The sequence below is a fragment of the Mytilus edulis genome, chromosome 3, assembly GCF_963676685.1.
Source record: "Mytilus edulis chromosome 3, xbMytEdul2.2, whole genome shotgun sequence".
Lineage (NCBI taxonomy): Eukaryota > Metazoa > Mollusca > Bivalvia > Mytilida > Mytilidae > Mytilus > Mytilus edulis.
The window spans coordinates 93,022,782-93,029,589 of record NC_092346.1 but is presented as its reverse complement, the minus strand read 5'-3'; positions in this window follow the sequence as shown (position 1 = coordinate 93,029,589).

The following is a 6,808-nucleotide window of genomic DNA, read 5'->3' as shown; positions in this document are numbered from 1 at the left end:
ATATTTAAAAAAGATTTTACTTTAAAAACATACCTTCTAAAACTTCCTGAATATTGCAGGCTTTGGATCACACACTTAAGGTGTTCAAATCTGCGTCTGCCTACCGAAACAGGCAGACGGCAAAATATCCCGAGGCAGGATAGAATATGTACTTTATGTAAGAGTAATATTGGTGATGAATTTCATTTGTTATTTAAATGTGCTTATCAAAATATTGTTGTATTAAGGGAAAAGTTTCTACCAAGCTACTACACAGTGAACCCTAATTATAAAAAACGGAAGGTCTTCTTTCAATATGTAATGTACAACTATATAAACGACTTTCTGTATTTATCAAAAACATTGCCAATATGTTCTGAAAATGTTAAAAAAAAACCCATAGTTGTATGTTATTGTTATATATCTTTATGCTATATGTATGTCATTGATATGACCTCATGTTACACATGTATCTGTGTCTGAGTGTTCAAATAAAATCTTGAAATCTTAAATAGTAAGTAAATTAATACTGAGGTCACTGACTGGGCGAAGCTGGCATGACAAAACAATTAAGCTTCATTTTATTTTTACTTTATTATGATGAGAAATGCAAAAGCTAATCTAAAAATAGCGTGATTAGAGAGCCGTGGTGTAGTGGTAAGTGCATCGGACTACTAACACAAAGGTTCCTGATTCGATTCCCGTTTGGGATGAAAATTTCAGGAACTGTTGGTTAGTTTGTAACTTAATGTTTCTGTCTGTATAGTTCGCATGTGCTTTAATATTTAATGTTATTGTGTATACATATATATTATTCTCTGTTACTATTTTATTTGCATTTGATGAGAAATAAAATTCAAGCATTCATTCAAGTTTTGTTTTGTCGAGGGATTAATGATGTCGAATTTTCAATCTACACTAACTACTAAATAATTAATCATGGTTTTTATCTTGTAAAAATCTTTACAAGGAAATTGACATCATATTGGAAATAAGGGTATACGTAATAAATAATTAATTGTCCAATTGTCAAGTAAATCTGATAAAATTATTTTCATTCTTCTGAATACATATTAAACTGGTCCCGATCAGTTTGATACATTTCCATAAATTACATGGTTACTAAATTTGATCTCATATATTTTCCAGCAATATCTATTCATAGCTTTTAATTTGGCTTTAATAATAGTAACAGTCCGAGTTGACCACTATACTTATCTACTCCGATGGCGATGCCAAAGAAAGTATCTTAGGATAAACTCATCATAGATACCAGGATTGAATTTTGTTTTTACGTCAGACGCGCGTTTAGTCTACAACAGACTCACCAGTGACGCTTGAATCCAAAAAAGTTAAAAAGGCCAAATAAAGTACGAAGTTGAAGAGCATTGAGGACCAAAATTCCTAAAAGTTTTGCTAAATACATCTAAGGAAATATATTCCTGAGGTAGGAAACCTTAGTATTTCAAAAATTCAAAAGTTTGTAAACAGTTTATTTATAAATATGACCATATCAATGATAATTCATGTCAGCACTTCTGAGCTGACTACTGGGCTGGTGATACCCTCGATATGTCTTTAAAAATCATTGAGGATGATCTTAGGACATGCATGTCTGAACTCCAATTATTAAATTTGATACGATTTTTTTATTCTAAAATGCTCGCTCAACATGGCCTTTTTTTAAGTAAAAACATCAAGAATCAGTAATGCTGATCATAGATATCTTTTTGAACGGATATAGTAGAATCTACATTTACATTAATGTTTCGATCTACGAAACCCATGTTTGCATCTAGTTTTAAAAAAATCTAATTGCAATTATGAGACAAGCATTGCTATAAAAACTATACACGATAATCAACTAAGTCAGACAGGAACCTACGACAATCACTAAATCACATCATGCTCTTGACCTCGGACATGTACATTAAGAATGTAACAAGATTGCACATCGAACTTGTAACAGCAAAACATACGAAATAAATGTAAAAACAGTTGACTTTAGGCTTGCTTATCTGTCGACCCTAATTACAATAAACAACCAGACGAAGAAAATACAAGGTACCATTCTGGGAGTACTTACAGATACTGCAAGGTAATTCAACGATCACTATAACTAATAGATACACCAACATGTTTTCAAGACTGAAATATCAATCAGATCACAGTCAAAGAATAAAAAGTAAAGAGTCTGAGACCTTGTGCAATGCCCAAATATATGTGTCAACAAGATTTACTGTTAAAAGTTGATAGAAAGAAGTTTTAGCTGATAAGAGAGCCATTTACAAGGGAACTTATTTTAAATGTTATGAAATCCACACTAGATATATACGAATCAAGCATTCTACTTTCAGAACTGTAATCCTTTGTGAAAATATGGTCTAAAAAATAAATAGGTTAGACTACGTGTATATTTTAGCTCTGTACCGTAGTGCATTTAGATCACTTAACGACACGGTTTTTGTTTGATTTGATGAAAATGTTCAAAGCACTGTGAATGTAACTTGATGGGGTGTCAGTAAGGACAAAAAAAAAACCCGTATTTACATTGTACCTGCCTGCATGCCTGTTGAAAACTTGTTGGCCATCAGTCTTATGCCACAAAGCTCTTTTGTGTACTCCAAAGAAATCTATAAATTTCGAGTTTTGCAATAATTTCTTTCTCGATTTCGTTGTATCTTCCATAGAAAGACCGCTCAATTTTCATGTAGCATACACTCTTCTATATTTCCCAGAATTAGTTTTGCCATTAAAACGCATGGAAATAATTGAAATTTTAGAACTTTCTTCGTAAGGTCCTGTGTCATTTACTACCTTAACCCCCTTTCGACAGTTATCATCATTTTGCTCAATGTCTGGTTCAGGTAATAAGGTTTAGTTTTACCTTTCTTGAATACTACTATGTCACGTATTCTACATGTGTCATAATAGGCGGCAACCTCATCTAATGTCGCCTGCTCTATAGCTGATGGTCTATCGCAGAAACTTTTAAAATATTGATAATGTTAAATGTTATCGTCTCTTTCGTATAATAGTGCTCTTTTATTTGTCTTTGTAAATTATCACTTTCACTGTTTGATCTATTTTTGGTAACATTTATCTGTCGTGGCTCAAAACTCATACATCCCTTCATTGTGTTATTGTGCTATGGTAAATTTTTGTATTCTTGTCTTCCGTTTTTACTGATGTGCTCTGTGTATATGCTTTTTTATACCCTCTTTAAAAAAGTGGGGTATACTGTTCTACCTATGTCTATCCATTCGTCCGTCAGTCCGTCCTTCCGTCCTAATTACCTAAAATTTGGTTTTATGGTTTATATATAAGTCAAGCTCACCCATACGTTTTTTTTTGTGTGTGCGTGCGTGTCACGTATAATTGATGACCATAATTGATACACTATTATCTTATATTTTGTTTTATGAATTATGCAGACGTTCAGTATTCTGACCCATGTTAAGTTTGTTAACACTATAATATTCAATACTATATAAGCCACATGTAATGTAGCAAATGGCATGTTTCTCTGTCAAAGAAAATCAATGTTGCTAGTCCAATTGTTTAGTAAGAGCAAATAATACACTACTCACTATTCTTAAGAGTGCCAAAAAATCTTGTGTACTCTGTAATTCTTTTGTAGTAAAAGGTAATGGTGCAATCAACAGTTTTTTTCTATGACGTCATATTTTGAGGGACCATGTATAAGTGACCCTTAGTGGTGGACTGATTAATAAAGATACCTGTATAAAACTAGATATCACTGGAAACAGAATGTTCTCTAGTTTATAATGGAATAAAAAAAAAGTGTACTTTTAATAGTATAAAAAAGATTTATCCAGAGAAACTGGGAAAAACATTGCCTAATTTAAGCTTAAAAAACCTGAAATCAGGTCATGTGCACACCCCTGAAGACATGATACCTGCACATTTTTCATAATCAAAGTTGTATGAATTTCATAGATTTTTACCTGGTCTTTCAAAAAATTCATGCTTCAGGCTACGCTCGCCTGCTCCGAAAAGAGCTACAGTGGCTGCAAATAAGTTTTGAATTTTCACTGCCAAAAAAAACAGACTGTTTACAGTGTTGTCTTCCCTCAAAACATGAATATTTAATCAAATTTTTTAAATTATTTTAATCATTCAACCTGTTTTAATTGAAGTTAATTAACATATCTTTACAACCAAATACAAAAAACATGATACTTTTTCACCAATTATGTTGATAAAAAGGGACTTCCCTCCATGTCTATTTTTAGTTGGGGAATAACCCCTAGTTTTTTTTATACGAAACTGTTTATAGCACCCTAATGTATTTTGTTTGAACTCATATATCATCTAAAGTAGTTTGGTCTTTTGAAGTATTATGTTAAAATTTTGAGTTTTGAAGAATAGTTTCAACTGATCTTGTAATCCTTCTGTCTGTGTTTCTTAGCTCAGAATTATCAGTTCACCAGTGACCTTATGTTTTATAAATAAGTCTAACTTTATAAGGTTGTTGTTTTGTTCTACAATAGATAAAAAGCCAACTCTTCTCCATATTCTTGTATAAAGACTCAGGAATATGATCTTAATCTGGGGCAAAGTTTAAATAATTTACTTTTCAGAAAGTTAAAATATTGTCAAAGGGAAGCTCTCAGTCTGTTCAGACTTTATTTCATTTTAATCATTCTCATTCCAATAATCGCCATTATCATCATCCTCATCATCTTCAGCAGCGACAGCAGAAGTCTCATGTGATTAGTTTTATTATGTGTAGACATAGGACCATCAGGGCCATTGACATCCTCTCTTAAGAAATTAGAAATTTACAGTTGTCAGTGTCTTTAGATTCATCATTATCATCATCAGCAGCAGCAACGACAGCAGTAGTCTCATGTAATCAGTTTTATTATGTGTAGAAATAGGACCACCAGGGCCATTGACATCCTCTAATGACTTGAGACGCGATTGTGTATGGAGCTATGAGATCAAAATAACATTTTAAATTGTACCATTAACCTTGTTGAGAGTTTACAAATATGTTAGCTTAATATTAGAACAATAGTCCCTCCCATTAACCACTAAATATCTTACTAAATATAAACATAATTTGATACATGCTGATTCTTTCATTCAAATTGTTATTTCTATGTTAAATGTCGTATCAAGACAAACAGACCATTTAATTGTAGCTAATTTTTAAATAAATAACATCGCAGCTAAGCACCTGTCATTTTCTGGAAGAATTACTTTGTACTTTAGAATAATACAACATTTGTCCCAAATACAAACCAAAAAACTAATAACCAAACCCTACAATCAATAATTTGTAAAATGTTCCAATGTATAAGTGTTTGTCCTAATGATTACTATTTATATTACAGCAATCATTTTTTTTAATTGATGACCTTCGAATTATTTTTAACGATTTAAGGATTGATTGTAAATGAACCCCAACAAAGCTATTTCAGCATAGAAAATGGAAATGTTTGGTAAACAGAACTCAACTGGGACATCACCCACACGCCGGTATCTTTATGAATGTATAAGACAATAGAAAAATACTTTATTAATAAACCTCAGACACATAGGTGTACAAGAGGACACCATATATACAAGTATACACATTTTTATACTCAATACATTCACACTAAACAAAATAATGCTACATACATGGTAAAATTTAACAAAATGTCAATTTACAAACTACCATAACATTCAACTCAAAAAGGACAAACATAAATCACAAGTATCGTGTAAGAATTTTAAAAAATATTGCTAAGTTTTTGTAAAGTTCTTCATGACAAAATGTCAAAAGCTGTTTCACTTTGTACTCCGTTGGATTTGCAGTATAATATTGTGGTATATATTTCTTTCTAAGCAGTTTTATTTCCTGTTTTTGACATTTGAATAGATAATGAAATTCATCTCCTATTCCATTTCCACAGAGATGATATATTCGTGCATTTTTTGGTATTCCGGTCCAACTTTCCGTTTCTACAGGAAATTTTAAATTTGAACATCTGAATTTTGCTATATAAATCCTGTCACACAGCTTCAACTTTATTAAATAGGTTTCCAAACGAAATTCCTCTTTATAAAATGAATAAAATGCACCTCTTGAAGAGTTATTCATTTCGGAAAACCAATGTTGGATGAATTGGTCATTCAGTTTTTGTGAAATAATGTTCTTTAACCCCAGTTAACATGGCCAATGGAAGTTGATTTTTCCAAATAAAACTAATTCGATTTTCGTCAAATATGGATTTAACGTACGTAATCCATTTAAATTTTGTGGGGTTTTGAAAATGGAATTTGAGCATTAATTTATACATAATGGAAGATAACTTGTTATTCTCCAATAATAAATTATTCCAAAACAACACCATTTTACGTTTAAAAATGGTTTCCAAAAGGAATCTTCCGAGTTCCCCATACATCATATAATTTGGTGTACTGCTTCTTAATTTCAAAATGTTTTTGCAAAATTGAAGGTGTATTTTCTTATAAATGTTTTATAGTGTTATAAAAAAGGAGAATGAAAGGACACTTCAAACATATTCTGACATAGGACTCGGACTTTTTTTAAGCTGAGTTTTACTGTGCGTATTGCTGTGTGTCTGTGTATTCTTCATGAGCTAGATGTATATAGGGGAAGGGTTGAGATCTTACAAAACATGTTTAACCTCACCGCATTGTTGCACCTGTCCCATTTCAGGAGCCTCGGACCTTTGTGAGTCTTGTATATTTCTATGCCCCCATTTATGGGCAATATGTTTTCTGGTCTGTGCATCCGTTCGTTTGTTCGTCCGTCTGTTCGTTCGTCTGGTCGTCCGTCCTTTCGTCCCGC